This window comes from Bufo gargarizans, chromosome 4 (genome assembly GCF_014858855.1).
Source record: "Bufo gargarizans isolate SCDJY-AF-19 chromosome 4, ASM1485885v1, whole genome shotgun sequence".
Classification (NCBI taxonomy): domain Eukaryota; kingdom Metazoa; phylum Chordata; class Amphibia; order Anura; family Bufonidae; genus Bufo; species Bufo gargarizans.
The window spans coordinates 58,379,505-58,401,930 of record NC_058083.1 but is presented as its reverse complement, the minus strand read 5'-3'; the positions used below and the strand labels follow the sequence as shown (position 1 = coordinate 58,401,930).

Sequence of the window (22,426 nt, the reverse complement as noted above, 5' to 3'; positions counted from 1 at the left end):
GCTTCTGCTGTGGGAAGCGACTAAGAAAATGTCAGGAAAGACCAACTAGAGCAGCTGAACTTTATTTGGGGTCAATCAGAGGCACTTTACATGATGGCCGGTGTATGCTGACTCCTATCTAACAGGATTGTGAATGTGATTGCTTAATTCTGAACACAGCTACATCCCCAGTTATACGAGGGTGTGCACACTTATGCAACCACATGATTTTAGTGGTTTTTTTTGTTTGTTTTCTTCCCTCCACCTAAAAGATTTCAGTTTGTTTTTCAATTGAGTTGTACAGTTTATAGGTCACATTAAAGGTGGAAAAAGTTCTGAAATGATTTATTGTGGTTAGAAACCTGACATTTTATCAGGGGTGTGTAGACTTTTCATATCCACTGTATACCTTATTCATCAAGTTAATTAGATGCACATGGGGGGAAAACACCTGAAATGGTCAAAATGAAAAAAGAGGAAGAGGAAATGGCGTGCTCTCCAGACTGGAACGCACAACATCACTTCCGTTCCTCAGGTGTCCGGACACCGATTTCCTGGATATCCATCATCGAAAATACGCCAAAAACAATGAAAGAAGTAAAGCATAATTCATGAAAAATAGGTGCCAATGTGAATCAAATATGCAACCTAATGAAACAAGAACATGAAAAAATATTTTAAAAATCAACATAAAAACAAACAGTTTGTAGTCTGCTGCCATGGAGATAAATAGACTTACATAGGAGCTGTAGACACAATGTTTTTGGGAGACAGGGTCATCTCTTCACCCTCTGGCAGCTCGTACTCTCCATAGTAATATATACTTAAAAGAAAAATAAAGTAAACCTCTTGGAATGACTTGGATTTCTGCACTGATTACCAATTATTAGAGAATCACAATGTGACTAATGACACACGAAGAGTTGGACCATTCACGTATTTTATTGACCACATTGAGGAAACCTTCTCAGTGCAGAGAGAAAAAGTAAGTGAACCCCTGTATTAATTACTTCCCCATCAGCTAATTAGAAAAAGCCGTTCAGTGAAGGAGATGAAAATGGTACTTGATTTACATGTGGTTTGCCCAATAAAAGGCACACAAAGCTTGGTTACTGACAAATCTGTTCTCAAAAAATACAGGTCGGTGTGAAGCATCTCTTGATGCAAAGAGCCTTCAGAAGACATGCCATAGGGATGCATGAAGCTGGAGAAAGGCTAAAGACCCGGGTGTACATCAATGTATGGTTACAGAAATTATCTACAAGTGGAGAGAATCCAGGACTGCAGCTACTCTCCCCAGGAGTGGGTGTCCTGATAAGATCAGTCCAAGAACACAACGTCCAACCCTAGAAAGAGGTGAGAAAGAACCCAAGGGTAACCACAGAAGACCTACAGAGAACTCTGCACACTGCAAAAACCTCTGTCCATGTGTCCACTATTAGAAAAAAACTTTTCTTGCACCTGTATGTTATGAGCACAGTGTCATCTCCTCGTCTTCCACTACCTCTAGTCTCATTCCTATAAACTCCGGCAGTATTCACCAGGACTTGTATATGATAGCTCGGGCAGCCAGCGGAGAAGAGGCGTGCAGGAGGCATGTCTTCTGCTGACCGGCTGCTCCTTGGACAGTCACTGTACCACAGAGTCTGTTATTTTTGGCAGTCCCATTGAAATGAATGGAGGGTGGCCGCACATGCGTGGCTGCTCTCCGCTCACTTTGGGGGTCCTGTTCTGGAGATGGGCGCAAGTCCCATCTGTGGGACCCGCACCTGTCTGACATTGGTGGCATACAGTGTCGGACTGCCTAGGACCCACCAGTAAAACTTATTTTGGGTGCCCACCTTACGGATACATTCAAATATTACCTGCTCACACAGCGGCAAGATGCTACCAGATGATTGAATATGGGGGATCCTGCAGCAAGTTTGAGAAGGTAGAACCTAGAAGTCATCTCAGCTATCTGATCACGTCTATAATAATACGCTGGAGAGTTTCTTTAATAAACAAGTTTTTTATATGACCACAGGCTGGTTGAGGTGCTGTACATTGAGTATATGTATGTAGTGCAGAAAGTCTACTGTTATGTGTCACTTGTGCAGGGGGTGGCAGACCAGGGGCCCACTGGGTGATACACCTGTACCCCTGTGGGCCAGTCCTGGCCGGGTGGCATATCCTAGCGATATGCCACCAGTGTCTCAGATGAGACAACCCCTCTAATTATAGCTACAACCTGACCAACTAATAAAACAATTGTGTAAAACAACCAATCGTAGTTACAAGCGCAATAAAGTTTTATTGTACCGACATTTAAAAACTGAACTGACTCGTGACTTTTTTTTAATGCCAAAAGTGGCGTATATCTGTTCGTAAACGACCCCCTTAGTGTTGCCTGGATTTCCTATGGGATATATAAAGGGTGATTTTATACTATTTGCTACTCCTGCTCTTTTGATCTGTTGGACGTGATGTACATTACACTGATTGATATAGTTACCGGAGTGGAGAAAAGACGTCGGGCCATCAAGTCCAACCTTTCCAAGCTCACAGATGGAGTGCTTCCTCACTAGCAACTCCTAGCTCTCTGCCCTCTCTTGGTAGGAAGTCAGACAAGCCCACACCTACCAAGATGGGAGCTCCATCCCCAATGCCATCCATACGCCATCTACTGTTGGGTCAGTGCATACCATGTCAAAAACCTCACATTACAAAATTGGAACTGCAGATGAGATCAGAGCAAGGGCCCAACTGTAACATCTAGAGCAGGGATGGTCAACCTGCGGCCCTCCAGCTGTTGTCAAACTACAACTCCCACTATGCCCTGCTGTACACTGATAGCTGTAGGCTGTCTGGGAATAGTAGTTTTGCAACAGCTGGAGGACCGCAGGTTGGGCATCCCTGGTCTAGAGCAGTGTTTCCCAACCAGTGTGCCTCCAGCTGTTGCAAAACTACAACTCCCAGCTTGCCTGCACAACCAAAGGCTGTCCGGGCATGCTGGGAGTTGTAGTTTTGCAACAGCTGGAGGCACACTGGTTGGGAAACACTGGTCTAGAGGAACTATGTCAGAGTTTTCAGAATGGCCAGTCTTGTGGGGTGTTCCCGGTATCCAGTGATTAGTACCTACCAAAAATGGTCCAACGAAGGACGAATGGTGATGGGGACAGGGTGAGGGGCACCCAAGTCAAGGCTCATTGAGGTGTGTGTGGGGGGTGAGGGTTAGTCACAGAACTACTGTAGAGCAAAATACTGAGAACTTTCTTGCTACCAACGGAGAATCCTCCGCAGAGGGGAAGGGGCCTGCACAGGGTTGGATTGTGGGAGGGGACGGTGATGGGGGGGCAATGGCATTCCTTACAGGACTGCACCATTTTCTTTAAATTGACATTATCTACAGAATTAAAGTTGCTTGACATCTCGAGGTGTTTTGCCGTCTGAGTCAGTCTTCTGGGTTTGGGTGAGGTGTGTCCGCTCCTGATTGTCCCCGTCACTTGTTCTTATTTCCTTCAGAAGCAGTGACATCACCTGAGTGTCTGCACTCTATAATCAATCATCAATGACCTGGAGCCTCGTCTTTGCCCCCAGAACTGCAGCTTGTATCTCCAGGGGTCTGCGATTATATGTCCAGTTTGGGGGTCTGTACATTTTTAGAAGGTCTAGTCTTGGGGTCTATGTATTTAGGGCTCTAGTTGGGGCCATATTTTATTTTGGGAGGTCTGATCTGGGGTCAGTTCTGGGATCCATATCTATTTATGAGGTCTTGTCTGGGATCTGCATTTATTTTGTGGTTCTCGTCTGGTGGTTTGTATTAAGAGGGTCTGCCAACACTTGCATACAGAGCGTTGGTAAGGAGAGGAGAAAGGCCCCGTCTAGCTGCTGTCTCAGGCGCACTGAGGCGCGATCCTGCTAAACTCCATTAAGTAACAGCGGATCTAAGCTCCATGAACCCATAGCCGTCCATAGTGAGGTAACCACCAGCTGCATTACCCACTTCATCAGGGTTATGAGCAAGCCAGGGGACCTCCACATAAGAGGTACTGGCATGGCCACTTATAGGGTAGGCAGGAGGAGGATGAACCTACCGATCAAACCCAGGCCATCAGAGAACCCACCTATAGGCTCGGACACTGCCAGGTGGGTTCCGGGCTGCTAAGGGACTTCTACCCTGAGAGGTGTTAGCAAGGCTATTCGAGAACTGGAAGGAGAGGCCGGACACCCCCCGATCCTAGTACCAGCTTTAGGCCCTAAAAGTTCTTGTAGAATCTCTTCAACCCTAGAGCAGGGAACCCCTCTGCATCTATCCCCTGTAGGGACAGGAAGAACAATGGTGGGTGGAGGTAGGAAGGACCTTTTAACCTCTGTTTCCGCTCTCAAGAAGGTCAAAGGAGAACAACCTCCTGTTGTGCTGTCATGTGGGATGAGCTGGAAAACGGACACACGGATACTTCACGGAGGCATCACTAACCACCTTCACACGGATTACATCACGGACACGGATGTGCCAACGAGGCTTAAGTGGAGCCTGTCTTGTGCCCGGCACCAGTGCATTCACTCCCGGGTTGTCCTAGGAGGTAGCATGATTCTGGCTGAATGTGACGTCTGGTGCCTCCTTGGGTTGGACAAGACAGGCTCCACCAGACTTACTGCCCCGGTTACACTCAGCATAGGGATATGCCGTTACTGCCACCCGTGGGCTCCTCAGATAAATGGGGTGTAAAAACATCCGCTATCACTTTTCTGATTGCGGTGACATGAGTCATCCTTCTGCGGTTTCCTCCCTTTGTTATGTGGGTGATGAGAGGGTTAATGAGCTGAGGCGGTGACCACGTGGAAGACTACTCCTGAGTCAGGAGAACAACCCTAGACGTGACCTATAACTACCAAGATGTTCCCAAGGTGCTGCTTCTTGTGTTTTTAACCCCTTTGTGCTCCTTAAACCTATGTGTACATGACAGCTGTGCGAGGAGTGGACTCCCCCTGCCATGTGAAGACCCCCAGGTCCGCCATGTTAGGACTCCGGGGTAACAGGATGCAGGTAAATCACAATATAATACATATTTACCCACATTGGAGTTGGTAATTTTGGGGCGTGTACATAAGCCCCACACATGTTCAGCCTGGGGATGTGATGGAACAGTCTGTTAGCATCTATGATACTGCAGTATAGAAGTATCGCAGTGTATGGTACAAGCGACCAGTGTTCCCTCGGAGCCTTAGCAGTTACTGAGCGGGGTCGGCTCAGAGATGGGCACAGCACCATCAAAGGTGGGCGATAGGAAAACCTAAGATAATTGTCACATCACAGAGCATACAGTGTAACCCCTGCACCATCCCGTACAATATACAGTATAATCCCTGCACCATGCTGTGTAATATACAGTATAATCCCAACACCATGCTGTGTAATATACAGTATAACCCCTACACCATGCTGTGTAATATACAGTATAATCCCTGCACCATGCTGTGTAATATATAGTATAGTCCCTGCACCATGCTGTACAGAATACATTAAAACCCCTGCACCATGCAATACAATGTACATTATAATCCATACACCATGCCGTACAATATACAGTATACTTCATATACCATGCTGTACAGTATAATCCGTGCACCATGCTGTACAGTATACAGTGTAATCTCTACACCATGCTGTACAGTATATATTATAATCCCTGCACCATGCCGTACAATATACACAATAACTCCACGTTGTCCGTGTCACAGTATATTGAACGGCATGGTGTATGGATTATAATGTACATTGTACGGCATGGTGTAGAGATTATAATGTACATTGTACGGCATGGTGTATGGATTATAATGTACATTGTACGGCATGGTGTAGAGATTATAATGTACATTGTACGGCATGGTGTAGAGATTATGCTGTATACTGTCCAGCATGGTGCAGGGATTATAATGTACATTGTACGGCATGGTGTAGAGATTATGCTGTATACTGTCCAGCATGGTGCAGGGATTATAATGTACATTGTACGGCATGGTGTAGAGATTATAATGTACATTGTACGGCATGGTGTATGGATTATAATGTACATTGTACGGCATGGTGTAGAGACTATGCTGTATACTGTCCAGCATGGTGCAGGGAATATACTGTATATTGTCCTGATTGGCTGAGAGGGTGAAGGGGCGGGGCATACAGGGAGCACGTTCATGTAGCTGTATACTATGAGGAAGGACTTCTTCAGGTGGCGGATTACTAGAAAATCACATTGTATGATTTTTAAATAATTAATTTGCATTTTATTGCTTGAAATAAGTATTTGACCAGCTGCCAACCAGCAGGAATTCTGTCTCACAGACCTGTGACGGTTTCTTTAGGAAGCCTCCTACTCTGCATCCATTACCTGTATTAATTGCACCTGTTTGAACTCGTTACCTGTATAAAAGACACCTGTCCACACAATCAATCAATCGCACTCCAACCTCTCCACCATGGCCAAGACCACAGAGCTAAGGACACCAGGGACACAATTGGAGACCTGCACAAGGCTGGGATGGGCTACAGGACAATAGGCGAGCAGCTTGGTGAGAAGGCAAGGCTTTTTACATTCGGTCTCTCACAGTTGACGTGTACCTACAACCGGAACTACAGACCTCTCCATTCTCTGTAGGTGGGAAAACCTGCAAAATCGCCAGTGTATCAAATACTTATTTTCCCCACTGTACATGCAATAAAAATGTTTTTTTTATAAACATTGCATTTTCCTCTGTAGTAGCGCCCCCTGCTGTCTATCCTTCTGCATTCAGCAGTGGACGCACATGCTCAGTAACCTCCCTGCCCCCGGAGTAGTGATCTCATAGTGCAGAGAGCCTGATACCTTTCATTCTCCCCTACCTGTAAATCCATAGAAATATCTAGCACTATCTCTCTAGACAGCAGAGCAGGAGAGGATGGCGGGGGAACATGATGCACCATAGGGCTATTTAGTGCTGAAATCGCTGGGACTAGAAGGGGTTAACAAGTGCTGACTGCTATGTACTCCTGGGATGGTTACATGTAATGAGCTGCTGCCCACCCACAGAAAGGGAAGAGACCAGAGCCACTGCTGCTCCGTTCACCCTCTATGGGGGAGCTGAAGATAGGCGAGCGCTGTACTGGGCTATCTCCAGCGCTTCTATAGAGAATGAGTAGAGCAGCAGGTTGTGCATTAGAACAGGATCCCCGTTCTCGTGTTCAGTGGGGTCCCTGCAGTCAGACCCCCCCCCAGAAATCAGCTGGTTATCCCCTATCCTTTGAATATGGAATAACTTTTGGCACAATCACTTTAATTAGCCAGATAACCCCTTTAATAACTTGTGGGCAGAGGCAATCATTTGCTGTTGTCTCTACTGCCCTCTGATGGCAGCCACGTCCCCCGATCACTAATTGGTAAGTGTATTGCAGGCTTGTGGCCCCTTACTGTTAGAATTGGCTCTGCTTTTCTCGTTGCAGGCAGCGATGTGCTTGTTACAGTGAGACCCCCGGCGATCAGAGACCTCAATCAGCCTGTCTCTGCTCCGGCTGCTGAACTGTCCGCTCCATGAGACTGGACTGTGATTCCCGCTCATGTATATGAGTCGGCGTCTCCTTTGTCTATATATAGTGTGACTCCAGGAGTTACCTGGCTGTGCACAGATCTTCTGGGACCCCCTCTGCCATAGGCACGTCAGACATTATTTCATGGTCGGTGATGATGGCCCACAAATATTTCCAGGAAGGACCCAAAGTTGGATTTTCATTTAACCCACATAGGCTCATGGACAGTATTACCACTGGGAGGCCGATGCTGGACTTTAATTTGCACCAGCGGTTATATGGCCGATAATTTCCCCTTCAGCAGGCACGGAGGTATAAGAGAATTGCTTGCCACTAATGGCTCTATCTCATGCTGTATGGCAGCTAGAGGTATGAGCCAGGCCTTGCTTTAAAGTGATCCCAGTCTTGTTTATATAAGCTTTAAAACAAGACTTGGGACAGAGCAGGTTGAAGTAGCTCCTCCTGTCACACAGGATATTTTCTCTCTGTCAGATGTGGGGTCTTTGTTTCCTAGAAGAGGAGTGAGATGAGATCTCTCCAGTGTAATGGCTCCTCCATACAGCAAGTGACGGCTGCGTCCTCCTTCATCCCCTCTCGGGGCAGCGATGTGAGGCTTACATGGGTCACAATGCGTGCCTCCTAACCGTCTCAGGTTTTAGGTGATCTCTCGGGATGCATAGGTCTGTGGCTTTTGAAATCCCGGCTCGATTTACATTAGTCACTCAAACCTTAATAATGTGTTATAATAAATACATTACGATGTAAACGAGGATAATTATCATTATGTGATGATCGGGATGACTCAGACGTGGCCTGGATTGGATTAACATAACAGCTTCGCCATGGTGTGCTGCTCGCAACCGCTGTGGTGACTCAGTCCAATAAACCACAATAGGTAAATAACAATGGGAGGGAAGTAATGTGAGATAATCAAGTCACTCTGAAGCCCATGCAGAAGTCTCCTCAGACACACCGCCGCTCCTCAGCAAAAAAAATATCCAGAAGATTCCTCCCTGAGAATCCTGTAGATCCCGCAGAATGGAGATCTGAGACTGATAGGTGGTAATCCAAGGATCGGTATACAGAAAGGATAGGTTTCCTGCCACCTCCTTTCACCCAGACTTACTGCCCCGGTTACACTCAGCATAGGGATTTGCCGTTACTGCCACCCGTGGGCTCCTCAGACAAATGGGGGTCCAGATACTTCAGTGGAAAGGTGGTTTGAGTTAACCACATCACTGCTGATGTGTATGGAGAATGCAGCGTGCTGGTGGTGGGGTCTGGTAATATTGCCCCCCCCCCCCACACAACAATGGACGGTATTGAAGTTTTTTTTACCCAAACACCCCCCCCCCCCCCCCTACTAACACTAACCATGTAATGTGTCTGGTAGGCTGTGAGGCCTGCAGGTACACTATGTGGGCGTAAAAACATCCGATATCACTTGGCTGATTGCGGTGACATGAGTCATCTTTCTGCAGTTTCCTGGGTGATGAGAGGGTTAATGAGCTGAGGCGGTGGCCACGTGGTAGACAACTCCTGAGTCAGGAGAACATTCCTAGATGTGACCTATAATTACCAAGATGATCCCAAGGTGCTGCTTCTTGTGTTTTTTAACCCCTTTGTGCTCCTTGATGTATGTGTACATCACAGGTGTGCGAGGAGTGGGCTCCCCCTGCCATGTGAAGACCCCCAGGTCCACCATGTTAGGACTCCGGGGTAACAGGACGCAGGTAAATCACAATATACTGCATAGTTACCCACATTTGAGTTGGTAAATTCAGGGCGTGTACATTTTCAGCCTGGGGATGTGATGGAGCAGTATGCTGGCATCTATGATACTGCAGTATAGAAGTATCGCAGTGTATGGTACCAGCGACCATAGGTTCAAATCCCCGAGAGGGACTGAAATCTACCCCAATGTTTGTTTTTTGTTTTTCACCAAAACTGGTATAAAGAAAAAGTGGCCCCTAGTGACCAATCAGATTCCTCCTTTCATTTTCATAATGATTGGTTGCTAGGGGACCGTTTCCTTTACACCAGTTTTGATAAATCTCCCCATTGTTTATTAAATTACAAAAATGTATGATCTAAAAACTAAACAATTCGCATCGCCGAATCACTGAACGACGGAACTGCCATCGCTTCAAAGAAAAGAAATCTAAAAGTCATAAAACAACCTTGGCCTGCAAAAAAAGATCAAAATATTAAGGGCGCCAGTAAATGCTCTTTTTTTTTTTTTAATAAAAAGGTTTTTACTTTTTTTTAAGTGATAAAACAATAAAACCTTTGGCCCGGCTGTAATTGTGCCGCCATGTTTACTGCGCAGTCAGTGCCATAAAAACAAAACCCCAAAATACACAATGGAGGAATAATTTTTTCTATCCATCCTACCAATAGTTTTTTTTAAGTTTCCAAGTACATTATATAAAAAAGATTTAAAAAAATATCTGACACGTTCTGGAAAAAAACAAGCCCTTGTGTGGAGGAGAAAACACATGTCAACTGAAGGGGTTAATTGTTTGCTCAAGATTGAGTCTGCCTGTTGATGAATGTCCTGATTGGCTGAGAGGGTGAGTGGGCGGGGCATGTAGCTGTAGACTACGGGGAGGACTTCTTCAGGTGGCGGATTACTAATGGTGATGGTCTTACTTGTGAGGACCCCCGACAAAGTCCTGGATTTCCATCAGACCGGATATCAAGAGCAGGACTAGCTGTGTGCAGAGTTACTGACTGGAAGGAAGAGTGTCCACATTCACTGAAAGCAAGCAAAAACCTAAAAAATGATGCAGAATTGATGCAGAGAGGATATTCAGACGCTGCAGGGCTTTTTATACAGAAAGTAACTTTTCAAAAAGCTTTTGATATGTGACAGAGACACAAGTTCTCATTGGTGGGGTCTGAGTGCCCCCCAGAACGAGAGCAGAGAAGCCCTCACATAGAGCTGCACGAGACGGGCCCCATAGCAGTCCACGGGTCTGCCTCGATTCCATCCATACCACGAGAGCGCTCCTCTCCCCTCGTTCTAGGGATAGTGGGGGTCTCAGCGCTCAGACCCCACCAATCACAACTTTTTATTTGTGTCTATGAAAAGTTAATGGCCCTTCAAACTTTACTTACAGGACACCAGGAAGCCCCTTTCCTCTTGTACCAGGAGGGGGCGCTGCGCTGATAGTTACTGGATGATAAATAATGTCATGTTTTCCCCGGAGAATGCTGCACCACATGAAGATGCAGAAATTCCCAGACACCCCCCAAAATCTTGCAGAAAGCCTCCCTAGAAGGGCAAAGGGGGACAGCTGTGCGTTTATGCCTATGGACGTAGAATGGGAGGGGAGAAAAGCCCCTGGAGGTGGAATGTGGAGGGTCCGGTACTTTCTCCATATAGTGTATGGGGGGGGGGGGGGATGTATAAATGTGATGGTCTAGGACAGGAATGCCCAACCTGCCGCCCTCTAGCTGTTGCAAAACAACAACTCCCAGCATGCATAGACAGCCTACAGCTATTAGAGAATGCTGGGAGTTGTAGTTTTGCAACAGCTGGAGGGCCGCAGGTTGAGCATTCCTGCTCTAGGACATAGCGGACACCCCCTACTTATATTCCCCATTATTCAGGCTTTGGTTGTTTTTCCATTACAGGATCGTAGTCAGTCCTTCCTTTATCAGCACTGTTCAGTGGAGGCAGGCGGTATAGTTCCATCCAGACGCAGGAATGTGACTGGTATCGCAGCGTATAAAGATATCCATTATATCCCCGAGGATCAGGGTTAGTTTGGTCTCTGGAGGTGGATGAGGACTGATGGATGTGGTGATGGGACTGACATCCAGCGGCCGGCACAGTGAGGAACCACAAGTGGTGGGGTTTTCAGCAGGATCATCCATGCCTGAAATGTGGAAGCTGACGTTCACACCAGGTCATGTTAATGTCTTGGGATTTAAACCCTTTCACTGCCAGGGAATTATAATATGTGGACTATACATGGCTAGGCTGTGAGGGCTCGAGCGTGACGTCAGACTGAAGCTCACAGCCTCGGCTTTCATATGAAGAAAGCTCTAACATCATAGGCCCAGAACATGTATGACGTCAGGAAAGATTTCCTTCTAGTCTCGGCTGGATTCTCCTACAGGAACCTCTCTTCGTGCTATCACCCCTCTCACCAGCTATAGCCGTTTATACTAATCTCGCCCCATACATCCTCTAGTGACCTCATGGGTGGATACAGGACCTTATCCTCCTGTCATCCCTCCAGCCCATTGTGGCTGTTTCTGGTCTCTTCAGGTGTGGTGATGATATCTGCACGTGGACAGAAGTGCGTGTCTAACCTGTAAAAGAGTTGGGTATTCGGGGAAGCGGTTGTATTAGGATTTACTTGAGTGGATTGAAAGTGTTAAAATTGCCCTGGCAGTAAAAGGGTGAAGTCTTATACGTGGTGAGGTGCATCCTCCATAGATCGGACTTGTTTTCCAGCACATCCCACAGATGCAGATTGGGGAGAGATCTGAGGAACGTGGAGACAAGTCATCACCATGTCCTGCACTGTGAATTGGGGAACAGAGAAAGATCACCGGATCCACCCATCTTCTGGATTGTGCGGAGAGGAACATGTCGCCGACCTCCGTCCTGCTATAATATAATATGAGCACCCAGTTTATAGGTCCTTCCACCAGCAGAAGGTGAAGTAGCGCCCCTACATACTCTCCAGCATCTTCTCAGGTCAAGTAGCAGCTATAAGGAGAGAACAGAGAAGTAACTGCAATGGTGCACCGGAAGACTCTGACCAGTCTACATCACCGCTCCCTGGAGTCACCCTCTAAGGCCGTGTTCACATGGGGCAGAGTTGTTCCTGCTGAGAAATCCATCTCATACGTGTGAATGGAGCCGTTTCTGCATCATTTTCTGGAAGCTTCATTGAGAGTCAAATCTGCTGCATGTGAACCTACACTGCAGGCATCACAGACTGCATGTGTGGCCCCCAACCTCTGTGTGTGCTGCATGTGTGGCCCCCGTGGTCATGTGTTTCCACCACTATTAGAACTTCCCCTCAGGTCACCCTCCACCGCCTCACTCCTCTTGAGGCTTCATACAGATGAAGAGTCTCCGCAGAGAGCAGTCCACAAGTCTGATGTCACCCTGACTCCACACCGTACAGCGAGGTCCTGACAGGGGGACAGACCTGAGGATGACCGGACAGACACACAGTCCTCATCATGAGCAGAGGGGAAATGTCACAGATGAACAGAACCCAATGTGCACAAGTCCAATCTATAACTCAGGAAGACCATGCACCCCGTGAAGCTGCCCACCCTGGGGTCACCATGCACAGCAGACAGTCAACTGTTGGTCATCACTGATCTGGACACAGATATAGAGTGTTCATCAGAAACATGAGACCTTTGTCACACACCTCACCGGGTGAGGGTTACGGTCCCTGAGGCCATATGTAGCTAAGTCCCTGAGGCCAATCAGAACCCCCTTTCTACAAGTCCTGATCCTCCTCCTATTTCCAGGCCACAAGAAGATGGCAGTATTATAAGTGGTACATGGTCAGTGGGGCCCCTGTCCTGCATTACACAACCATCCCATCTATATAAATGGACACTGTGTAATGCTCCACTTCCCCTGTGGTGGCGCTGCAGGGATATTGAACACTTCCTGCCAGGATTACCACACAGATTACAGCTAAATCTGTGAATAAAGAATCTGCAGTGTGTGAACATGTCCTAATCCAGCATCTCAACAACGTGACCCCACATTGTCTTACTCCAGATGTGAATGGGTTGTGTTCAGGCCTAATACATAATGGGGGTGAAGGTGAACACAGGATGGTACAGAGACCAGTGATACTTACCTGCTCAGGAGTCCATTTCCTGGTAGCATGGAGCAAAGAATATTACATTAGAACATGTGACAAACATCCAGAAAAGTGGCAGTGCACAACGCCGAGAGGCTAGAGAAGTGGCAGTGTGCAACGCCGAGAAGGCCAGAAAAGTGGCAGTGTGCAACCATGCAAGATCAGGCAGTACAAGATGGTACAGCCTAGAGTCATACAGTACTGCACCATATTGCCAACTGTATCATCAGAACATCTGAGAGACTCCTGGAAGGGCTAGAAAGCCTCCTGGGTGGCTCACATACTCTCCTCTCCCTGCTCATGCGCCTCCTCCGGCGCTGGCGCAGTAAACGACCTGACATGGAGTGTCGGCTGGAGGGGTGTTCTTTATAAATGGGCAGGGTGTAAGAAAAGTTTTAGGGAAAGGCCCATTGCTTTGTCCCTCTCTAGAACCTCCCTGCTGTAAGTTGTCAATTATGAGCCACTTACCTCTCATCAGCCATCTCGTCTAGCCACTTTAACTCTCCGTCTACCAGAGCCTGTCCACACCACTGGCCCTCGCTGTCCTGCATGAAGTGTTTCAAGTCGTCCTGCAATGGACCGAAATCCATAAACCACGACTGCTCAGGGACTCAGAAAGGATCTGTCATGTCCTCCAGCGGCTCCTGCTGATCATAAGCAAACGGCAGCCTCACCGAATCCTACAGGTACAGAAGAAGCTAAAGCCCCTGGGCGGCACTGGTCCGGTCCAGTTCAGGATATAGATGGGATATCATACCTTTATATGAGCGTCCCTGATGAGGGCCAGGCTGGCCCCCTGCTCCTCGCAGAACTTCCTACTGGACATCCAGCTCATGGCCTCCTTCGAGAAGTAATAGCCCATGCCATGAAACCACACGCAGTCAGAGTTATGTGCAGACGAGCCCTGTAGATCGCCAGCCAGGCTGTCTGGAAGATACAAGGGCCACATGTAGTAAATGCAGAATATAATTACAATCCACCCTGTCAACACAACAGGAGACAACTGCGGCCAGAGGTCAATGTTCTGGAGCCCCTCAGGTCAGCCGACAATCCTTGCCATGGATAATCACTCATATCCTAGGAAAGCGAATAGGAAAATAATCTCTAGGATTGTGAGACCGCCAAAGAGCAAGAACTGTGCCAAGGCCGTAAAGATGCTGACTGGAGCAGAAACCATCATCCCATCGGAGGTCCTACTCCTGGGCTTCAGTCACCACAAGGTCATTGTGACTCCATACAATATAATATACAGTACATACAGCATGAACACATCGTCATCTCCTCATCTCAGGAATATAATACATACTTTACAGGAGTTACGTGGCACATGTGCCACCTACAACACTAAATATCACCATCATAGGAGGTGGAGAAGACTTACATGTCTACATGCAGACATCAAACAGACAAAGGAACGTGGTCACTGTCCAGAGCCGAGCCCTCCGATGCCACAAGTCAGCCAGAAATCGGAAACTAGGAGCAATTTGCTCACCCTAAACCGGGAAAGAAATAGATGAGGGTTGTAGTTATGGGGAGTAATATGTGGACTGAATGTGACAGACGTGGGAGGAGAGGTGGTGCGGTCTCTCCCCCTCCCCCGCAGATTCGGCTGTAGGTTCTCTCTGTACACGGATTCTGGCCAATGTTTCGACCCCTCTCCCTCCATCTGCAGAGTCTGCATCTTCTCTCTACATCGTTGCTACGTGTGCAAATCTGCAAACAGAAAATTAGAAGAGTAACTCTCCCTAGAAATGGCGCAAATGGTGAGAACATCCCCCAAATGCCCCTGTGACCGGCTGAGTGGCCATACTCTACAGTGTCGGCTGGAGACCAGTAGGGACCTGAACACTGGAACAGCAGAGCGGAGGGGATGATTGAGGTCCCCCCCGCTATGTGGGCTCTTACTGTTGCGCCATGTTGACGTTCACCTCCACCATCCTCTGGGTCTCGTGGACTGGAGCCTGCCCCGGTTCTCTGGGATATCTGGGTATAAAACCATTATACACTGCATAAACCTATCTACCGCCAGACCCCGCACATCACACATATCCACACACTCCAGCAATCCTGAGACGGAATGAGGCTGCAGTTCCCTGGTGAAGGAACCTTGACGCTAAGGCCACCACAAGGACCCTTCATTCAAAACCCATTGAGAAATCTTACACCTGCGCAGTGATGGGAGGTACTGGCCACAGGAGACAGTCCAGGGGGGAGGGGAGGTTCACAGAGGCTTTCAGGGAGATTCAGCCAGAAATATAATGGAAGGACTTCTACCTCTCCTTCCGCTGGATCCACATCTGGAGCGTGGACTGAGCTTCACCGCTGGGGGTGGAGATGAAGCCCTGGGCAGCGGTTCCTTGCTCCACAGTACATCAGAACAGCGCATGCGCAAGATACAGACCTGCCATGTAATGTCTTATGTACAGAGCGGTGTCAGCGCGATGACCTCCAAGCGCTATATACAGGGCGCACTGTAGTCTCCTCTCTCCCCCGGTGTCTCTGGCAGCACTCACCGGCTCCGGTAGGTGACAGCTCGGGCAGTGGCTGGAGGAGCAGAGAGCGGGAGGCCTGTGTTCTGCTGAATGACTGTGGACTCCAGTCCGCAGACCGCGCCTCATATATATGGGCAGCAGGGGGGTCCAGCGGGTCTGGGCCCCCCCTATATGTCCGTTTTAATTTTATTGAATTTTTTCTATTATTTATACGTTTTGCTGCTTCCCATCCCGGCAGCATTACTCATTTCCCCTCCTCCAGGCTCTCAGCTCAGCCTGGCACCGCCTACCGGATTTCTCCTGCTGCTTGCTGGCTCCTCCTTCTCACCGCCGGAAGCGCTGTTGCCGGCACCATCTTCCAGCGCATGATGCAGCCAGGCACCGCGGCCGCCCCCACGATTTTGCACCGTAAGATTCAAATCATTAAGAGCGACTCAGCGAGGTGGTGGATCATTCATGGCTAGACTTCAGAACCCACTCCAGTATCTGCTCTCTCTGCAGTCTGCTCTGCACCTTAGTTTATGATGAGTGGTGACACCTCCAGACTCCACTCCAGTCTCTTCTCTGCTGCTGCAGAACAGATACTGGAGTCTGGAGGTGTCTATAGGGGTGCAGAGCAGATACTGGATGTGTTACATGTTCACATGATCATATCATATAATGTAAGGGTGCAGGAGGAGCAGATACTGGAGTCTGAGGGTGGCTATAGGGGTGCAGAGGCACAGAGCAGATACTGGAGGTGTCTATAGGGGTGCAGAGCAGATACTGGAGGTGTCACATCATATAATGTAAGGGTGCAGGAGCAGATACTGGGGTCTGGGGGTGTCTTTAGGGGTGCAGAGCAGATTATGGTGTCTGGAGGTATCATATACTGTAGGGGTGCAGAGCCTCTGCACCCCTACAGTATATGATGTGACTGTGACACCTCCAGACTCCGGTATCTGCTCTGCACCCTTATAGTATATGATGTGACACCTCCAGACTCCAGTATCTGCTCTGCACCCCTAGAGACACCTCCAGGCCCCAGTATCTGCTCTGGACCCTTATAGTATATAATGTGACACCTCCAGATCCCATTATCTGCTCTGGACCCCTATAGTATATGATGTGACACCTCCAGACTCCAGTATCTGCTCTGCACCCCTATAGTATATGATGTGACGACTGCAGTATCTGCTCTGCACCCCTATAGTATATGATGTGACGACTGCAGTATCTGCTCTGCACCCCTATAGTATATGATGTGACGACTGCAGTATCTGCTCTGCACCCCTATAGTATATGATGTGACAACTGCAGTATCTGCTCTGCACCCCTATAGTATATGATGTGACAACTGCAGTATCTGCTCTGCACCCCTATAGTATATGATGTGACGACTGCAGTATCTGCTCTGCACCCCTATAGTATATGATGTGACGACTGCAGTATCTGCTCTGCACCCCTATAGTATATGATGTGACGACTGCAGTATCTGCTCTGCACCCCTATAGTATATGATGTGACGACTGCAGTATCTGCTCTGCACCCCTATAGTATATGATGTGACGACTGCAGTATCTGCTCTGCACCCCTATAGTATATGATGTGACGACTGCAGTATCTGCTCTGCACCCCTATAGTATATGATGTGACGACTGCAGTATCTGCTCTGCACCCCTATAGTATATGATGTGACGACTGCAGTATCTGCTCTGCACCCCTATAGTATATGATGTGACGACTGCAGTATCTGCTCTGCACCCCTATAGTATATGATGTGACGACTGCAGTATCTGCTCTGCACCCCTATAGTATATGATGTGACGACTGCAGTATCTGCTCTGCACCCCTATAGTATATAATGTGACACCTCCAGACTCCAGTATCTGCTCTGCACCCCTATAGTATATAATGTGACACCTCCAGACTCCAGTATCTGCTCTGCACCCCTATAGTATATAATGTGACACCTCCAGATCCCATTATCTGCTCTGGACCCCTATAGTATATGATGTGACACCTCCAGACTCCAGTATCTGCTCTGCACCCCTATAGTATATGATGTGACACCTCCAGACTCCAGTATCTGCTCTGCACCCCTATAGTATATAATGTGACACCTCCAGATCCCATTATCTGCTCTGGACCCCTATAGTATATGATGTGACACCTCCAGACTCCAGTATCTGCTCTGCACCCCTATAGTATATAATGTGACACCTCCAGATCCCATTATCTGCTCTGGACCCCTATAGTATATGATGTGACACCTCCAGACTCCAGTATCTGCTCTGCACCCCTATAGTATATGATGTGACGACTGCAGTATCTGCTCTGCACCCCTATAGTATATGATGTGACGACTGCAGTATCTGCTCTGCACCCCTATAGTATATGATGTGACGACTGCAGTATCTGCTCTGCACCCCTATAGTATATGATGTGACGACTGCAGTATCTGCTCTGCACCCCTATAGTATATGATGTGACGACTGCAGTATCTGCTCTGCACCCCTATAGTATATGATGTGACGACTGCAGTATCTGCTCTGCACCCCTATAGTATATGATGTGACGACTGCAGTATCTGCTCTGCACCCCTATAGTATATGATGTGACAACTGCAGTATCTGCTCTGCACCCCTATAGTATATAATGTGACACCTCCAGACTCCAGTATCTGCTCTGCACCCCTATAGTATATGATGTGACGACTGCAGTATCTGCTCTGCACCCCTATAGTATATAATGTGACACCTCCAGATCCCATTATCTGCTCTGGACCCCTATAGTATATGATGTGACACCTCCAGACTCCAGTATCTGCTCTGCACCCCTATAGTATATGATGTGACACCTCCAGACTCCAGTATCTGCTCTGCACCCCTATAGTATATAATGTGACACCTCCAGATCCCATTATCTGCTCTGGACCCCTATAGTATATGATGTGACACCTCCAGACTCCAGTATCTGCTCTGCACCCCTATAGTATATAATGTGACACCTTCAGATCCCATTATCTGCTCTGGACCCCTATAGTATATGATGTGACACCTCCAGACTCCAGTATCTGCTCTGCACCCCTATAGTATATGATGTGACGACTGCAGTATCTGCTCTGCACCCCTATAGTATATGATGTGACGACTGCAGTATCTGCTCTGCACCCCTATAGTATATGATGTGACGACTGCAGTATCTGCTCTGCACCCCTATAGTATATGATGTGACTCCTCCTGACCCCAGTATCTGCTCTGCACCCCTATAGTATATGATGTGACACCTCCAGACCCCAGTATCTGCTCTGCACCCCTATAGTATATGATGTGACGACTGCAGTATCTGCTCTGCACCCCTATAGTATATGATGTGACACCTCCAGGCCCCAGTATCTGCTCTGCACCCTTATAGTATATAATGTGACACCTCCAGACTCCAGTATCTGCTCTGGACCCCTATAGTATATGATGTGACACCTCCAGACTCCAGTATCTGCTCTGCACCCCTATAGTATATGATGTTACACCTCCAGAATCCAGTATCTGCTCTGCACCCCTATAGTATATGATGTGACGACTGCAGTATCTGCTCTGCACCCCTATAGTATATGATGTGACTCCTCCTGACCCCAGTATCTGCTCTGCACCCCTATAGTAGCCTGGATGCGGCTCCATCTTCTTGCACCGACTAGTCAAGTAAATCTACTCTCTGTCCTCTGATGTATTACAGAAAGGAGATGCCCGGGGAAGTAAAAGAAGCAGAGTACTGAGCGACTGACTACATGACCTTCCAGGTTACCTCACTTTGTATTGTTAAAGCCCTAAAGGGGTCCCCCCCAAGAAAAAATAATTACAGCAAGAATAATACACAAAGAGGAGATGCCCAGCCAAGAACAGAAGCAGAGTACTAAGCTACTGACTACATGGCCTATGCCATGCTTACCTCACTTTGTATTGATAAAGCCCTAAAGGGGATCACCCACCCCAAAGGGGGAAAAAAAATCACTTACAGAGTCTGAGTGTGTGTATATAGTGTTGTTGTAAAGTGATTTTTTTTTTTCCTTTGGGGTAGGTGATCCTCTTTAGGGCTTATCAATACAAAGTGAGGTAAGCATGGCATAGACAATGTAGTCAGTAACTTAGTACTCTGCTTCTGTTCTTGGCTGGACATCTCTTTGTGTACTATTTTTGTAAAGTTTTTTTTCTTGGGGGGAGAACCTCTTTAAGGGCTTTATCAATACAAAGTGAGGTAAGCTAGGTACAGGCCATGCGAGTTTTGTGACCAGACCACCTACCATCTCATGTCCATGGGGATCGCTTGTAATGTTGTAATCTATATGTGTATTCTTTTCACTAAGATAAGCAGCACCAGAAGTACCTGGAGTACCCCTTTATACCTTTTTTTTATAAGTAAAATATCCCACATCATAAAAATCCTCTGGGGGACATTCACATTGTAACTGTGGCATCTATAGGGCAAAGTGGCCCTCTATGGTGACATTAAAGGGGTTATACAACCCCTATAAACCCCCCTCTCCCCCTCAATGCCTAGGTCGGGTGCTAGGACAGCCTTTTATTGTTTCAGCTATATGTCTTTTCACAAATATTAAACTTCTTCTTTTTGGGAAGATTCCCGCCGGAGCTGAATCACCTGCCATTCTGCCAGTGCCCACCAATCCTTGACGACCACTGAGGAAGCTACAACTGTCTCACCCATCCCTTCTACGTTTCAGGTATGCTTTGGCAGTCGTCTGACATGGGTTTCTTTTCCTCCTTTTCTAGTCGGGTGCTAGGACAGCCTTTTATAGCTTGAGCTATATCTTTCCACAGATATTAAACTTCTTTTTGGGAAGATTCCCACTGGAGCTGAATCACCTTTACCCCGACATAAGAACATCTTTGATCAGCTATATAGTTCCCCTTTGATATATCAGGTATGTTAAGTGATAGTTTTTAAATCAAGTGAGAAGCTGTGACATGAAAGTCATAGGCAGTAACTGTAATGTAAGGTCAGGGCCAGATGGGGTGGATTTGAATCTGGTTAGCCAATGCAAAATCACTGGCAGCTAACCTACTGCAATATACAGGAGAAGGTTATACTAATATAACCCATATATAAATATCACATAGCACAAGTTAGTTGTGCTGAAGATTTTTATTCTTAAAAATGTCAATAGTTGTTAAAAAATAGCTTGTTGCTTTCTATGGTTGCAATGCAAAGATTGATATCTGCGATTATCGCAGCTCTGAATTGATGCCTATAGCCAGGGGAAAACGTAACAGATTTCCGCTGGGAATACCACCCAGCGGTGTGTGTATGTGTATATATATATATATAATATAGAAAAACGAAGAAATCCAGCAGGAGCATCAACCTGAGTGTGGGTGCACTGTCCAGTACAGGGTGGCGGCAATACCTCAAGTATTATAGCAACAGAAAGAATCCGGAATGCACTCCAAGATAGACGTGAAACAAGTGGCTTATTCACCCATAAAAGGCGCAACTCGCGACGTTTCGGCTCACAGAGCCTTTCTCAAGCATGGAAACAGTGAAAGTGTGGGTATTATAAAAGACATTTCATTACTGTGCAACCAATCAGGTAGAGATTACAATTAACATCCAATTACATACATCTGTTACAGACATCTAAAGTGCACGTGCGTCGAATGACATGTGTCATGTGATCTATATTCTCAAAATAAGAATCTTTTTATAAACCGTTGATGTCGATATGGTCCATGGAAGTGTCTCCTGTCGATACCTTTGGCCCTCTGGTTCGGTGTCCCTCTCGGCAGGGTGGGATCTCCGTCCATCCACTGACATTAAAAATAGGTAGGAGATCCCTACTACAACTACGTATAAAATGTTGATGATATCAGGTACAGCTCACACTAGTAATACATAGGGCAACTTGCCCTTAATCAAGATGGTGATTTTTTGGGTGATGCTACAGAACGCATGCGTCAGCAACTTGACTCACAAGATGACGCCCTGCTGGACTTGCGCATTGAAGAGATGGAGACGCCAAATCAGCATTACGGTCTATGTGGACGCTATTGCTCCTTCCGGCATTATTTCTGTGATCCGCATCCCTCCTCATATCACTGTTTTATCATGGTCTTCACTGGCATTATATTTTTTATAAAAAGATTCTTATTTTGAGAATATAGATCACATGACACATGTCATTCGACGCACGTGCACTTTAGATGTCTGTAACAGATGTATGTAATTGGATGTTAATTGTAATCTCTACCTGATTGGTTGCACAGTAATGATATGTCTTTTATAATACCCACACTTTCACTGTTTCCATGCTTGAGAAAGGCTCTGTGAGCCGAAACGTCGCGAGTTACGCCTTTTATGGGTGAATAAACCACTTGTTTCACGTCTATCTTGGAGTGCATTCCGGATTCTTTCTGTTGCTATATATATATATATATATATATATAAGTGCCTTGTATTAACTTTCTCTACATGAAAAATGCCACTTGCTGAGTGAGACAACCCATTTACTTCCAAATATGAGTCCAATTAAATATACTGGTATGAGAAGAAAAATTAACCACGTACCA

At 47.0% G+C, this 22,426-nt stretch overlaps 1 protein-coding gene and 1 long non-coding RNA gene across 6 annotated transcripts in view; one reads left to right on the top strand and one right to left on the bottom strand.

The window, feature by feature from the left end:
• Positions 1-388: 388 nt before the first annotated feature.
• On the bottom strand, positions 389-15,760 carry LOC122933913. Of its 3 annotated transcripts, XR_006388577.1 has the most exons (5): positions 15,649-15,760; positions 14,756-15,087; positions 14,132-14,301; positions 13,843-14,054; positions 11,085-12,248 (listed from the first exon to the last, which is right to left on the bottom strand). It is a non-coding gene; the product is annotated as an uncharacterized LOC122933913 (long non-coding RNA). The 3 variants fall into 3 exon arrangements; XR_006388576.1 differs by lacking the exons at positions 11,085-12,248; positions 15,649-15,760 and adding an exon at positions 389-802 and having other exon boundaries at positions 14,756-14,894; XR_006388575.1 differs by lacking the exons at positions 11,085-12,248; positions 15,649-15,760 and adding an exon at positions 9,796-10,280 and having other exon boundaries at positions 14,756-14,894.
• A 9-nt stretch (positions 15,761-15,769) lies between these two features.
• LOC122933884 (C-type lectin domain family 2 member B-like) overlaps positions 15,770-22,426 on the top strand; it is a 28,737-nt gene continuing 22,080 nt past the window's right edge. For 2 of the 3 annotated variants that reach the window (XM_044288987.1, XM_044288985.1), the window contains exons 1-3: positions 16,137-16,274; positions 20,480-20,583; positions 20,681-20,784. The gene's annotated coding sequence lies outside the window, so the exon portion shown is untranslated. Of the gene's footprint in view, positions 15,896-16,136; positions 16,275-20,479; positions 20,584-20,680; positions 20,785-22,426 lie in introns of those variants that run through there. The other variant, XM_044288986.1, reaches the window with a different exon arrangement.